This window comes from Mobula birostris, chromosome 10 (assembly GCF_030028105.1).
Source record: "Mobula birostris isolate sMobBir1 chromosome 10, sMobBir1.hap1, whole genome shotgun sequence".
Taxonomy (NCBI): domain Eukaryota; kingdom Metazoa; phylum Chordata; class Chondrichthyes; order Myliobatiformes; family Myliobatidae; genus Mobula; species Mobula birostris.
This window is the reverse complement of record NC_092379.1, coordinates 58,704,073-58,721,403: the sequence shown is the minus strand read 5'-3', so window position 1 is coordinate 58,721,403 and position 17,331 is coordinate 58,704,073. Positions and strand designations below refer to the sequence as shown.

General features: G+C 50.4%; 1 protein-coding gene across 1 annotated transcript in view; it reads right to left on the bottom strand.

Moving 5' to 3' along the window:
- LOC140203690 (T-box transcription factor TBX22-like) overlaps nucleotides 1-17,331 on the bottom strand; it is a 39,952-nt gene that overhangs the window by 9,628 nt on the left and 12,993 nt on the right. The window lies entirely within an intron of this gene.

The window sequence follows — 17,331 nt, the reverse complement described above, 5'->3', positions numbered from 1 at the left end:
TGGTCTTATAATGTCTTGTTATACTCTATAAATCTATCTTCCACATTATTACAGTGAAAATGTTTCCATTTGAGGATATAGATGTTTTGCACATATAGATCCTCTGTAACCTCTTCACTGGAGGGACCCGAATCTCTGATTCTCCACCTGTAAATACTGGCATCTACTTAAGTTAGAATAAGTGTCTCCCTACCATAGAGTTCAGTGCATTTAAAGTTGGACTTTAATGTCACACCAAAGCTAAACTTACAATATTTTCAGTATAATCCCCAAGTGTAGGACAATTAATGGTGCCTAACGGTGACTCCTTAGTTTGCATCTTCGGAAACAGCTCTATTTCTATCTTTAATATCTCAATTTTACCCTTTCAGTGTTCTTTTGAAGATCCTGACCTGGGGTTACATGCTGACTTCGGTTCTTTGTGGGAATGGGACTTGTTCTCAGGGTTTCACAAATGGCTGTTGTTTGGCACTCCAAGGGCTTGGCCTAAGAGCTTCGCTCGCCTTCAGAAGACCGAGGTTTCGTGTCTCTGGAGACAGGGGGATCAGAGGTCAGTGCTTCTGCAGGAGATCCACGTGTCATTGGAGACAGAAGATCTCTGGCTGTGTGCCTAGAGACCCGAGATCTTTGGGCACAGAGCTCGGAAAAAGTGATGCAATGGACTTTTAACATCGTAAACCAGCAAGCTGTTTGTTATGTCTCCCCTCTCACTGTGAAACAGAGACATCTCTTTCTTTCTTATTAGGGGGAGAGAGGAGAGTGAGAGAGAGAGAGAGAGAGAGAGAGCCTGTGGTATGCTGAATACCAGGTGAAACATGAAGTCTTTGGATTAACTGCAAGTCTGTGTCTTTGCTGTTGCTTTGCTCACACTTGAGTGCGCACGATGCTTTTTTTGCTGGGGGGTAGAGAGAATTGTTGCCTTGCTGCCATTTATGACCAGAAGGGAGGGAGGGGTGCTGGGTGGGGGGGACTTTAGGGTTCCAACATTTAACTGCTATTCATTCTTTGTGGCATTCCTCTGTTTTCATGGATGGTTGCAAAGAAAAAGCATTTCAGGGTGTATATTGTATACACTTCTCTGACATTAAATGTACTTTTGAAACCTTTGTACTAAAGCACAAGTCCTGACGAAAGGTCTTGGCCTGAAACGTCGACTGCACCTCTTCCTACAGATGCTGCTTGGCCTGCTGCGTTCACCAGCAACTTTGATGTGTGTTGATTGTAAAATGACATTGGTTATGATTGGTGTTCACAGGTGACATAATTTTCACATTAGGTTCAGCATGGTTGTATAAAACTACATTTAAAAAACACCTTGATGGCTCATTTAATCTCTCAGCATTTCTTATTGCTAGGCGATATATTGCGCATTAAAAAATAAAAGTACAAATCTGAGATCTTATCCTTCAGAGTGTCATATTAAGATTGCTTTCTGTGGACCTTCTCTTGAGCCTGGTGCAACATAATGTAACAGATAACTTTATCACATTAACACCACAGAAACTTAAAAAAAGACCCTTTCCCCTGTTCTGCAAGACTGATTGATGCCAAATTTTAGAAAAAGCTGTAAGTTATTACCAGAAGCAGTTTACTTCTTTTGCTTAGTTTAATATTTTCATATTTGAATGGTTAAATAGAAAATTGTATGTTCAGAATTTACAATGGATCTGAGTATAATCAGATACTGTAAGTATTAAAAATTAGTTTATGGTAATGTACCACATATAAAAAAAAGAATAATGTATAAGCATCTTGTGAGAATTTCCTTCATTATAAAGATTAATATGAACACACAGATGTGCTGCCACATTGAATGCAATTTAACACCAATATAACAAACACAATATTCAAGTTTACTGTTGTGGGCTGTATCAAAGATGGTGATGACTCAGCATACAGGAGAGACATTGAAAATTTGGCTGAGTGGTGTCATTACATCAGCCTCTCACTCAATGTCATTAACACCAAAGAACTTCAGGAGAAGGAAATCAGAGTCCATGAGCCAGTAATCACTGGAGGATCAGAGGGTCAGGAACTTTAAATTCCTGGGTGTCACTATCTCAGAGGAATCGCCCTGGACCCATCATATAAGTGTTATTGTGAAGAAAGCACGGCAGCATCTCTACTTCCTCAGGAGTCTGCGGACAGTTGGCATGTCATCAAAAATCCTGACAAACTTCTATAGATGTGTGGTGGAAAGTGTGCTTACTGGCTGCATTATGGCCTGGTATGGGAACTCCAACGCCTTTGAGAGGAAAGTCCTATAGAAAGTAGTGGATTCAGCCCAGTACGTCATGGGTAAAACCCTCCCAACCAGTGAGCACATCTACATGAAACGCTATTGCAGGAAAGCAGCATCCGTCAACAAAGATCCTCACCACCCTGGTCATGCTCTTTTCTCACTGCTACCATCAGGTAGAAGGTACAGGTGCCTCAGGACTCACACTTCTAGGTTCAAGAACAGTGACTACCCCTCAGCCATCAGTCTCTTCAACAAAAGAGGATAATTACACTCATTCTATTTCTGGTGTTCCCACAACCAATGATCTCACTATAAGGAATCTTTGTTTTGATTTTTCGTGCTCTGGTTATTTATTGCTATTTATTCATATTTACATTTGCACAGTCTGTTGACTTTTACGTTCTACTTGCTCTTTCATTGATCCTGTTTATAGTTGCTGTTCTATAGATTGCTGAATATGCCCACAGGAAAAAGTTTCTCGGAGTTGTATGTGGTGACATGCATGCACTTTGACAATATATTTTACTTAAACTTTGAACTTTGTTCTTTCTTGGTGCCAATGTTCTTCACAAACCTTCTCCAAGACTATTCACTCAAATAAAGGGAAGGAAGGAATTCCAAGCCTTTCACTACTGCAGTTCTTTTCATGATCTTAAGATATCTGCATTCACTTGAATTCAATTAAACATGCAGTTGGCATTGTAATACGCTGAAAGCTGGGATGATTTTGGACTGCATTTTAATTATGTTAACAATATTTTAGCACATGATACAGAAATGATCAAGATGTACATCTCCGATATCCCAAAGAACTTTGCAGATTATTATGTTGAGGTGTATTGATAATCACTATGCCAATGAATGTAGTTAAAATCTCCACAAGATGATTTGGATATTTTAAGACTTGAAAATGGTTTATAAAAAATACCATTTTGAGTCGTTGACTCTGAAACAGGCCCTTTGGCCCAATGAGTCTACACTGAGCACAGTACCCATCTTGCTAGTTTCCATTTCCCACCATCCAGCCTATACCTCTCCAAGCCGCACCCTCCATATATCTCTCCAAGCCGCACCCTCCATATACCTCTCCAAGCCACACCCTCCATATACCTCTCCAAGTTGCACCCTCCATATACCTCTCCAAGCCACACCCTCCATATACCTCTCCAAGCCACACCCTCCATATACCTCTCCAAGTTGCACCCTCCATATACCTCTCCAAGCCACACCCTCCATATACCTCTCCAAGCCACACCCTCCATATACCTCTCCAAGTTGCACCCTCCATATACCTCTCCAAGTTGCACCCTCCATATACCTCTCCAAGTTGCACCCTCCATATACCTCTCCAAGTTGCACCCTCCATATACCTCTCCAAGTTGCACCCTCCATATACCTCTCCAAGTTGCACCCTCCATATACCTCTCCAAGTTGCACCCTCCATATACCTCTCCAAGTTGCACCCTCCATATACCTCTCCAAGCCACACCCTCCATATACCTCTCCAAGTTGCACCCTCCATATACCTCTCCAAGTTGCACCCTCCATATATCTCTCCAAGCCGCACCCTCCATATACCTCTCCAAGCCACACCCTCCATATACCTCTCCAAGTTGCACCCTCCATATACCTCTCCAAGTTGCACCCTCCATATACCTCTCCAAGTTGCACCCTCCATATACCTCTCCAAGCCGCACCCTCCATATACCTCTCCAAGCCACACCCTCCATATACCTCTCCAAGCCGCACCCTCCATATACCTCTCCAAGTTGCACCCTCCATATACCTCTCCAAGTTGCACCCTCCATATACCTCTCCAAGTTGCACCCTCCATATACCTCTCCAAGTTGCACCCTCCATATACCTCTCCAAGTTGCACCCTCCATATACCTCTCCAAGTTGCACCCTCCATATACCTCTCCAAGCCACACCCTCCATATACCTCTCCAAGTTGCACCCTCCATATACCTCTCCAAGTTGCACCCTCCATATACCTCTCCAAGCCACACCCTCCATATACCTCTCCAAGCCACACCCTCCATATACCTCTCCAAGTTGCACCCTCCATATACCTCTCCAAGCCACACCCTCCATATACCTCTCCAAGCCACACCCTCCATATACCTCTCCAAGCCGCACCCTCCATATACCTCTCCAAGTTGCACCCTCCATATACCTCTCCAAGCCACACCCTCCATATACCTCTCCAAGTTGCACCCTCCATATACCTCTCCAAGTTGCACCCTCCATATATCTCTCCAAGCCGCACCCTCCATATACCTCTCCAAGCCACACCCTCCATATACCTCTCCAAGTTGCACCCTCCATATACCTCTCCAAGTTGCACCCTCCATATACCTCTCCAAGCCGCACCCTCCATATACCTCTCCAAGTTGCACCCTCCATATACCTCTCCAAGTTGCACCCTCCATATACCTCTCCAAGCCGCACCCTCCATATACCTCTCCAAGCCACACCCTCCATATACCTCTCCAAGTTGCACCCTCCATATACCTCTCCAAGTTGCACCCTCCATATACCTCTCCAAGTTGCACCCTCCATATACCTCTCCAAGCCACACCCTCCATATACCTCTCCAAGTTGCACCCTCCATATACCTCTCCAAGCCACACCCTCCATATACCTCTCCAAGTTGCACCCTCCATATACCTCTCCAAGCCACACCCTCCATATACCTCTCCAAGTTGCACCCTCCATATACCTCTCCAAGCCACACCCTCCATATACCTCTCCAAGCCACACCCTCCATATACCTCTCCAAGCCACACCCTCCATATACCTCTCCAAGTTGCACCCTCCATATACCTCTCCAAGTTGCACCCTCCATATACCTCTCCAAGCCGCACCCTCCATATACCTCTCCAAGCCGCACCCTCCATATACCTCTCCAAGCCACACCCTCCATATACCTCTCCAAGTTGCACCCTCCATATATCTCTCCAAGCCACACCCTCCATATACCTCTCCAAGCCACACCCTCCATATATCTCTCCAAGTTGCACCCTCCATATACCTCTCCAAGTTGCACCCTCCATATACCTCTCCAAGCCGCACCCTCCATATACCTCTCCAAGTTGCACCCTCCATATACCTCTCCAAGTTGCACCCTCCATATACCTCTCCAAGTTGCACCCTCCATATACCTCTCCAAGCCACACCCTCCATATACCTCTCCAAGCCGCACCCTCCATATACCTCTCCAAGTTGCACCCTCCATATACCTCTCCAAGTTGCACCCTCCATATACCTCTCCAAGTTGCACCCTCCATATACCTCTCCAAGCCGCACCCTCCATATACCTCTCCAAGCCACACCCTCCATATACCTCTCCAAGCCGCACCCTCCATATACCTCTCCAAGCCGCACCCTCCATATACCTCTCCAAGCCACACCCTCCATATACCTCTCCAAGCCACACCCTCCATATACCTCTCCAAGTTGCACCCTCCATATACCTCTCCAAGCCGCACCCTCCATATACCTCTCCAAGCCACACCCTCCATATACCTCTCCAAGCCACACCCTCCATATACCTCTCCAAGTTGCACCCTCCATATACCTCTCCAAGCCACACCCTCCATATATCTCTCCAAGCCACACCCTCCATATACCTCTCCAAGCCACACCCTCCATATACCTCTCCAAGTTGCACCCTCCATATACCTCTCCAAGTTGCACCCTCCATATACCTCTCCAAGCCGCACCCTCCATATACCTCTCCAAGCCACACCCTCCATATACCTCTCCAAGCCACACCCTCCATATACCTCTCCAAGCCGCACCCTCCATATACCTCTCCAAGCCACACCCTCCATATACCTCTCCAAGCCACACCCTCCATATACCTCTCCAAGCCACACCCTCCATATACCTCTCCAAGCCACACCCTCCATATACCTCTCCAAGCCACACCCTCCATATACCTCTCCAAGTTGCACCCTCCATATACCTCTCCAAGCCGCACCCTCCATATACCTCTCCAAGTTGCACCCTCCATATACCTCTCCAAGTTGCACCCTCCATATACCTCTCCAAGCCACACCCTCCATATACCTCTCCAAGTTGCACCCTCCATATACCTCTCCAAGTTGCACCCTCCATATACCTCTCCAAGCCGCACCCTCCATATACCTCTCCAAGCCACACCCTCCATATACCTCTCCAAGTTGCACCCTCCATATACCTCTCCAAGTTGCACCCTCCATATACCTCTCCAAGCCACACCCTCCATATACCTCTCCAAGTTGCACCCTCCATATATCTCTCCAAGCCACACCCTCCATATACCTCTCCAAGCCACACCCTCCATATATCTCTCCAAGCCGCACCCTCCATATACCTCTCCAAGTTGCACCCTCCATATACCTCTCCAAGCCGCACCCTCCATATACCTCTCCAAGCCGCACCCTCCATATACCTCTCCAAGCCGCACCCTCCATATACCTCTCCAAGCCACACCCTCCATATACCTCTCCAAGTTGCACCCTCCATATACCTCTCCAAGTTGCACCCTCCATATACCTCTCCAAGCCACACCCTCCATATACCTCTCCAAGCCGCACCCTCCATATACCTCTCCAAGTTGCACCCTCCATATACCTCTCCAAGCCACACCCTCCATATACCTCTCCAAGTTGCACCCTCCATATACCTCTCCAAGCCGCACCCTCCATATACCTCTCCAAGCCGCACCCTCCATATACCTCTCCAAGCCACACCCTCCATATACCTCTCCAAGTTGCACCCTCCATATACCTCTCCAAGCCACACCCTCCATATACCTCTCCAAGCCACACCCTCCATATACCTCTCCAAGTTGCACCCTCCATATACCTCTCCAAGTTGCACCCTCCATATACCTCTCCAAGCCACACCCTCCATATACCTCTCCAAGTTGCACCCTCCATATACCTCTCCAAGTTGCACCCTCCATATACCTCTCCAAGTTGCACCCTCCATATACCTCTCCAAGTTGCACCCTCCATATACCTCTCCAAGTTGCACCCTCCATATACCTCTCCAAGTTGCACCCTCCATATACCTCTCCAAGTTGCACCCTCCATATACCTCTCCAAGTTGCACCCTCCATATACCTCTCCAAGCCGCACCCTCCATATACCTCTCCAAGTTGCACCCTCCATATACCTCTCCAAGTTGCACCCTCCATATACCTCTCCAAGCCGCACCCTCCATATACCTCTCCAAGTTGCACCCTCCATATACCTCTCCAAGTTGCACCCTCCATATACCTCTCCAAGTTGCACCCTCCATATACCTCTCCAAGCCGCACCCTCCATATACCTCTCCAAGTTGCACCCTCCATATACCTCTCCAAGTTGCACCCTCCATATACCTCTCCGAGTTGCACCCTCCATATACCTCTCCAAGTTGCACCCTCCATATACCTCTCCAAGCCGCACCCTCCATATACCTCTCCAAGCCACACCCTCCATATACCTCTCCAAGCCGCACCCTCCATATACCTCTCCAAGTTGCACCCTCCATATACCTCTCCAAGCCGCACCCTCCATATACCTCTCCAAGCCACACCCTCCATATACCTCTCCAAGCCGCACCCTCCATATACCTCTCCAAGTTGCACCCTCCATATACCTCTCCAAGCCGCACCCTCCATATACCTCTCCAAGTTGCACCCTCCATATACCTCTCCAAGCCACACCCTCCATATACCTCTCCAAGTTGCACCCTCCATATACCTCTCCAAGCCGCACCCTCCATATACCTCTCCAAGCCACACCCTCCATATACCTCTCCAAGCCGCACCCTCCATATACCTCTCCAAGCCGCACCCTCCATATACCTCTCCAAGCCGCACCCTCCATATACCTCTCCAAGTTGCACCCTCCATATACCTCTCCAAGCCACACCCTCCATATACCTCTCCAAGTTGCACCCTCCATATACCTCTCCAAGCCGCACCCTCCATATACCTCTCCAAGCCGCACCCTCCATATACCTCTCCAAGCCGCACCCTCCATATACCTCTCCAAGTTGCACCCTCCATATACCTCTTCAAGCCGCACCCTCCATATACCTCTCCAAGCCACACCCTCCATATACCTCTCCAAGTTGCACCCTCCATATACCTCTCCAAGTTGCACCCTCCATATACCTCTCCAAGCCACACCCTCCATATACCTCTCCAAGTTGCACCCTCCATATACCTCTCCAAGTTGCACCCTCCATATACCTCTCCAAGTTGCACCCTCCATATACCTCTCCAAGTTGCACCCTCCATATACCTCTCCAAGTTGCACCCTCCATATACCTCTCCAAGTTGCACCCTCCATATACCTCTCCAAGTTGCACCCTCCATATACCTCTCCAAGTTGCACCCTCCATATACCTCTCCAAGCCGCACCCTCCATATACCTCTCCAAGTTGCACCCTCCATATACCTCTCCAAGTTGCACCCTCCATATACCTCTCCAAGCCACACCCTCCATATACCTCTCCAAGTTGCACCCTCCATATACCTCTCCAAGTTGCACCCTCCATATACCTCTCCAAGTTGCACCCTCCATATACCTCTCCAAGCCGCACCCTCCATATACCTCTCCAAGTTGCACCCTCCATATACCTCTCCAAGTTGCACCCTCCATATACCTCTCCAAGTTGCACCCTCCATATACCTCTCCAAGTTGCACCCTCCATATACCTCTCCAAGCCGCACCCTCCATATACCTCTCCAAGCCACACCCTCCATATACCTCTCCAAGCCGCACCCTCCATATACCTCTCCAAGCCGCACCCTCCATATACCTCTCCAAGCCACACCCTCCATATACCTCTCCAAGCCACACCCTCCATATACCTCTCCAAGTTGCACCCTCCATATACCTCTCCAAGCCGCACCCTCCATATACCTCTCCAAGTTGCACCCTCCATATACCTCTCCAAGCCACACCCTCCATATACCTCTCCAAGTTGCACCCTCCATATACCTCTCCAAGCCGCACCCTCCATATACCTCTCCAAGCCACACCCTCCATATACCTCTCCAAGCCGCACCCTCCATATACCTCTCCAAGCCGCACCCTCCATATACCTCTCCAAGCCGCACCCTCCATATACCTCTCCAAGTTGCACCCTCCATATACCTCTCCAAGCCACACCCTCCATATACCTCTCCAAGTTGCACCCTCCATATACCTCTCCAAGTTGCACCCTCCATATACCTCTCCAAGCCGCACCCTCCATATACCTCTCCAAGTTGCACCCTCCATATACCTCTCCAAGCCACACCGTCCATATACCTCTCCAAGCCGCACCCTCCATATACCTCTCCAAGCCACACCCTCCATATACCTCTCCAAGCCGCACCCTCCATATACCTCTCCAAGTTGCACCCTCCATATACCTCTCCAAGCCGCACCCTCCATATACCTCTCCAAGCCACACCCTCCATATACCTCTCCAAGCCACACCCTCCATATACCTCTCCAAGTTGCACCCTCCATATACCTCTCCAAGCCGCACCCTCCATATACCTCTCCAAGTTGCACCCTCCATATACCTCTCCAAGCCACACCCTCCATATACCTCTCCAAGTTGCACCCTCCATATACCTCTCCAAGCCGCACCCTCCATATACCTCTCCAAGCCACACCCTCCATATACCTCTCCAAGCCGCACCCTCCATATACCTCTCCAAGCCGCACCCTCCATATACCTCTCCAAGCCGCACCCTCCATATACCTCTCCAAGTTGCACCCTCCATATACCTCTCCAAGCCACACCCTCCATATACCTCTCCAAGTTGCACCCTCCATATACCTCTCCAAGTTGCACCCTCCATATACCTCTCCAAGCCGCACCCTCCATATACCTCTCCAAGTTGCACCCTCCATATACCTCTCCAAGCCACACCCTCCATATACCTCTCCAAGCCGCACCCTCCATATACATCTCCAAGCCGCACCCTCCATATACCTCTCCAAGCCACACCCTCCATATACCTCTCCAAGTTGCACCCTCCATATACCTCTCCAAGCCACACCCTCCATATACCTCTCCAAGTTGCACCCTCCATATACCTCTCCAAGTTGCACCCTCCATATACCTCTCCAAGTTGCACCCTCCATATACCTCTCCAAGCCACACCCTCCATATACCTCTCCAAGCCGCACCCTCCATATACCTCTCCAAGTTGCACCCTCCATATACCTCTCCAAGTTGCACCCTCCATATACCCCTCCAAGTTGCACCCTCCATATACCTCTCCAAGTTGCACCCTCCATATACCTCTCCAAGCCGCACCCTCCATATACCTCTCCAAGTTGCACCCTCCATATACCTCTCCAAGTTGCACCCTCCATATACCTCTCCAAGCCGCACCCTCCATATACCTCTCCAAGCCACACCCTCCATATACCTCTCCAAGTTGCACCCTCCATATACCTCTCCAAGCCGCACCCTCCATATACCTCTCCAAGTTGCACCCTCCATATACCTCTCCAAGTTGCACCCTCCATATACCTCTCCAAGCCACACCCTCCATATACCTCTCCAAGCCGCACCCTCCATATACCTCTCCAAGTTGCACCCTCCATATACCTCTCCAAGCCACACCCTCCATATACCTCTCCAAGTTGCACCCTCCATATACCTCTCCAAGCCGCACCCTCCATATACCTCTCCAAGTTGCACCCTCCATATACCTCTCCAAGCCACACCCTCCATATACCTCTCCAAGCCACACCCTCCATATACCTCTCCAAGCCGCACCCTCCATATACCTCTCCAAGTTGCACCCTCCATATACCTCTCCAAGTTGCACCCTCCATATACCTCTCCAAGCCACACCCTCCATATACCTCTCCAAGCCGCACCCTCCATATACCTCTCCAAGTTGCACCCTCCATATACCTCTCCAAGTTGCACCCTCCATATACCTCTCCAAGCCACACCCTCCATATACCTCTCCAAGTTGCACCCTCCATATACCTCTCCAAGCCGCACCCTCCATATACCTCTCCAAGCCGCACCCTCCATATACCTCTCCAAGTTGCACCCTCCATATACCTCTCCAAGTTGCACCCTCCATATACCTCTCCAAGCCACACCCTCCATATACCTCTCCAAGCCGCACCCTCCATATACCTCTCCAAGTTGCACCCTCCATATACCTCTCCAAGCCACACCCTCCATATACCTCTCCAAGTTGCACCCTCCATATACCTCTCCAAGCCGCACCCTCCATATACCTCTCCAAGTTGCACCCTCCATATACCTCTCCAAGCCACACCCTCCATATACCTCTCCAAGCCACACCCTCCATATACCTCTCCAAGCCGCACCCTCCATATACCTCTCCAAGCCGCACCCTCCATATACCTCTCCAAGCCACACCCTCCATATACCTCTCCAAGTTGCACCCTCCATATACCTCTCCAAGCCACACCCTCCATATACCTCTCCAAGCCGCACCCTCCATATACCTCTCCAAGTTGCACCCTCCATATACCTCTCCAAGTTGCACCCTCCATATACCTCTCCAAGCCACACACTCCATATACCTCTCCAAGCCACACCCTCCATATACCTCTCCAAGTTGCACCCTCCATATACCTCTCCAAGCCGCACCCTCCATATACCTCTCCAAGCCGCACCCTCCATATACCTCTCCAAGTTGCACCCTCCATATACCTCTCCAAGTTGCACCCTCCATATACCTCTCCAAGCCACACCCTCCATATACCTCTCCAAGCCGCACCCTCCATATACCTCTCCAAGTTGCACCCTCCATATACCTCTCCAAGCCACACCCTCCATATACCTCTCCAAGTTGCACCCTCCATATACCTCTCCAAGCCGCACCCTCCATATACCTCTCCAAGTTGCACCCTCCATATACCTCTCCAAGCCACACCCTCCATATACCTCTCCAAGCCACACCCTCCATATACCTCTCCAAGCCGCACCCTCCATATACCTCTCCAAGCCGCACCCTCCATATACCTCTCCAAGCCACACCCTCCATATACCTCTCCAAGTTGCACCCTCCATATACCTCTCCAAGCCACACCCTCCATATACCTCTCCAAGTTGCACCCTCCATATACCTCTCCAAGTTGCACCCTCCATATACCTCTCCAAGTTGCACCCTCCATATACCTCTCCAAGCCACACCCTCCATATACCTCTCCAAGCCGCACCCTCCATATACCTCTCCAAGTTGCACCCTCCATATACCTCTCCAAGTTGCACCCTCCATATACCCCTCCAAGTTGCACCCTCCATATACCTCTCCAAGTTGCACCCTCCATATACCTCTCCAAGCCGCACCCTCCATATACCTCTCCAAGTTGCACCCTCCATATACCTCTCCAAGTTGCACCCTCCATATACCTCTCCAAGCCGCACCCTCCATATACCTCTCCAAGCCACACCCTCCATATACCTCTCCAAGTTGCACCCTCCATATACCTCTCCAAGCCGCACCCTCCATATACCTCTCCAAGTTGCACCCTCCATATACCTCTCCAAGTTGCACCCTCCATATACCTCTCCAAGCCACACCCTCCATATACCTCTCCAAGCCGCACCCTCCATATACCTCTCCAAGTTGCACCCTCCATATACCTCTCCAAGCCACACCCTCCATATACCTCTCCAAGTTGCACCCTCCATATACCTCTCCAAGCCGCACCCTCCATATACCTCTCCAAGTTGCACCCTCCATATACCTCTCCAAGCCACACCCTCCATATACCTCTCCAAGCCACACCCTCCATATACCTCTCCAAGCCGCACCCTCCATATACCTCTCCAAGTTGCACCCTCCATATACCTCTCCAAGTTGCACCCTCCATATACCTCTCCAAGCCACACCCTCCATATACCTCTCCAAGCCGCACCCTCCATATACCTCTCCAAGTTGCACCCTCCATATACCTCTCCAAGTTGCACCCTCCATATACCTCTCCAAGCCACACCCTCCATATACCTCTCCAAGTTGCACCCTCCATATACCTCTCCAAGCCGCACCCTCCATATACCTCTCCAAGCCGCACCCTCCATATACCTCTCCAAGTTGCACCCTCCATATACCTCTCCAAGTTGCACCCTCCATATACCTCTCCAAGCCACACCCTCCATATACCTCTCCAAGCCGCACCCTCCATATACCTCTCCAAGTTGCACCCACCATATACCTCTCCAAGCCACACCCTCCATATACCTCTCCAAGTTGCACCCTCCATATACCTCTCCAAGCCGCACCCTCCATATACCTCTCCAAGTTGCACCCTCCATATACCTCTCCAAGCCACACCCTCCATATACCTCTCCAAGCCACACCCTCCATATACCTCTCCAAGCCGCACCCTCCATATACCTCTCCAAGCCACACCCTCCATATACCTCTCCAAGTTGCACCCTCCATATACCTCTCCAAGTTGCACCCTCCATATACCTCTCCAAGCCACACCCTCCATATACCTCTCCAAGCCGCACCCTCCATATACCTCTCCAAGTTGCACCCTCCATATACCTCTCCAAGTTGCACCCTCCATATACCTCTCCAAGCCACACCCTCCATATACCTCTCCAAGCCACACCCTCCATATACCTCTCCAAGTTGCACCCTCCATATACCTCTCCAAGTTGCACCCTCCATATACCTCTCCAAGCCACACCCTCCATATACCTCTCCAAGTTGCACCCTCCATATACCTCTCCAAGCCACACCCTCCATATACCTCTCCAAGCCACACCCTCCATATACCTCTCCAAGCCGCACCCTCCATATACCTCTCCAAGTTGCACCCTCCATATACCTCTCCAAGCCACACCCTCCATATACCTCTCCAAGCCACACCCTCCATATACCTCTCCAAGTTGCACCCTCCATATACCTCTCCAAGTTGCACCCTCCATATACCTCTCCAAGCCACACCCTCCATATACCTCTCCAAGTTGCACCCTCCATATACCTCTCCAAGTTGCACCCTCCATATACCTCTCCAAGTTGCACCCTCCATATACCTCTCCAAGCCACACCCTCCATATACCTCTCCAAGCACACCCTCCATATACCTCTCCAAGTTGCACCCTCCATATACCTCTCCAAGTTGCACCCTCCATATACCTCTCCAAGCCGCACCCTCCATATACCTCTCCAAGTTGCACCCTCCATATACCTCTCCAAGTTGCACCCTCCATATACCTCTCCAAGCCACACCCTCCATATACCTCTCCAAGCCACACCCTCCATATACCTCTCCAAGTTGCACCCTCCATATACCTCTCCAAGTTGCACCCTCCATATACCTCTCCAAGCCACACCCTCCATATACCTCTCCAAGTTGCACCCTCCATATACCTCTCCAAGCCACACCCTCCATATACCTCTCCAAGCCACACCCTCCATATACCTCTCCAAGCCGCACCCTCCATATACCTCTCCAAGTTGCACCCTCCATATACCTCTCCAAGCCACACCCTCCATATACCTCTCCAAGCCACACCCTCCATATACCTCTCCAAGTTGCACCCTCCATATACCTCTCCAAGTTGCACCCTCCATATACCTCTCCAAGTTGCACCCTCCATATACCTCTCCAAGCCACACCCTCCATATACCTCTCCAAGCCACACCCTCCATATACCTCTCCAAGTTGCACCCTCCATATACCTCTCCAAGTTGCACCCTCCATATACCTCTCCAAGCCGCACCCTCCATATACCTCTCCAAGTTGCACCCTCCATATACCTCTCCAAGCCACACCCTCCATATACCTCTCCAAGTTGCACCCTCCATATACCTCTCCAAGCCACACCCTCCATATACCTCTCCAAGTTGCACCCTCCATATACCTCTCCAAGCCACACCCTCCATATACCTCTCCAAGCCACACCCTCCATATACCTCTCCAAGTTGCACCCTCCATATACCTCTCCAAGCCGCACCCTCCATATACCTCTCCAAGCCGCACCCTCCATATACCTCTCCAAGCCACACCCTCCATATACCTCTCCAAGTTGCACCCTCCATATACCTCTCCAAGCCGCACCCTCCATATACCTCTCCAAGCCACACCCTCCATATACCTCTCCAAGCCACACCCTCCATATACCTCTCCAAGTTGCACCCTCCATATACCTCTCCAAGTTGCACCCTCCATATACCTCTCCAAGCCGCACCCTCCATATACCCCTCCAAGCCGCACCCTCCATATACCTCTCCAAGTTGCACCCTCCATATACCTCTCCAAGCTGCACCCTCCATATACCTCTCCAAGCCGCACCCTCCATATATCTCTCCAAGCCACACCCTCCATATACCTCTCCAAGTTGCACCCTCCATATACCTCTCCAAGCCACACCCTCCATATACCTCTCCAAGTTGCACCCTCCATATACCTCTCCAAGTTGCACCCTCCATATACCTCTCCAAGTTGCACCCTCCATATACCTCTCCAAGCCACACCCTCCATATACCTCTCCAAGCCGCACCCTCCATATACCTCTCCAAGTTGCACCCTCCATATACCTCTCCAAGCCACACCCTCCATATACCTCTCCAAGTTGCACCCTCCATATACCTCTCCAAGCCGCACCCTCCATATACCTCTCCAAGTTGCACCCTCCATATACCTCTCCAAGCCACACCCTCCATATACCTCTCCAAGCCACACCCTCCATATACCTCTCAAGCCCCTCATACCCTCCAAGCCGCACCCTCCATATACCTCTCCAAGCCACACCCTCCATATACCTCTCCAAGCCACCCTCCATATACCTCTCCAAGTTGCACCCTCCATATACCTCTCCAAGCCACACCCTCCATATACCTCTCCAAGCCAGCACCCTCCATATACCTCTCCAAGTTGCACCCTCCATATACCTCTCCAAGTTGCACCCTCCATATACCTCTCCAAGCCACACCCTCCATATACCTCTCCAAGCCACACCCTCCATATACCTCTCCAAGTTGCACCCTCCATATACCTCTCCAAGTTGCACCCTCCATATACCTCTCCAAGCCACACCCTCCATATACCTCTCCAAGTTGCACCCTCCATATACCTCTCCAAGCCACACCCTCCATATACCTCTCCAAGCCACACCCTCCATATACCTCTCCAAGCTGCACCCTCCATATACCTCTCCAAGTTGCACCCTCCATATACCTCTCCAAGCCACACCCTCCATATACCTCTCCAAGCCACACCCTCCATATACCTCTCCAAGTTGCACCCTCCATATACCTCTCCAAGTTGCACCCTCCATATACCTCTCCAAGCACACCCTCCATATACCTCTCCAAGCCTGCACCCTCCATATACCTCTCCAAGTTGCACCCTCCATATACCTCTCCAAGTTGCACCCTCCATATACCTCTCCAAGCCACACCCTCCATATACCTCTCCAAGCCACACCCTCCATATACCTCTCCAAGTTGCACCCTCCATATACCTCTCCAAGTTGCACCCTCCATATACCTCTCCAAGCCGCACCCTCCATATACCTCTCCAAGCTCTGCACCCTCCATATACCTCTCCAAGTTGCACCCTCCATATACCTCTCCAAGCCACACCCTCCATATACCTCTCCAAGCCACACCCTCCATATACCTCTCCAAGTTGCACCCTCCATATACCTCTCCAAGTTGCACCCTCCATATACCTCTCCAAGCCACACCCTCCATATACCTCTCCAAGCTGCACCCTCCATATACCTCTCCAAGCCGCACCCTCCATATACCTCTCCAAGCCAGCACCCTCCATATACCTCTCCAAGCCTCACCCCTCCATATACCTCTCCAAGTTGCACCCTCCATATACCTCTCCAAGCCACACCCTCCATATACCTCTCCAAGCCACACCCTCCATATACCTCTCCAAGCCTGCACCCTCCAAGCCACACCCTCCATATACCTCTCCAAGTTGCACCCTCCATATACCTCTCCAAGCCACACCCTCCATATACCTCTCCAAGCCACACCCTCCATATACCTCTCCAAGTTGCACCCTCCATATACCTCTCCAAGTTGCACCCTCCATATACCTCTCCAAGCCGCACCCTCCATATACCTCTCCAAG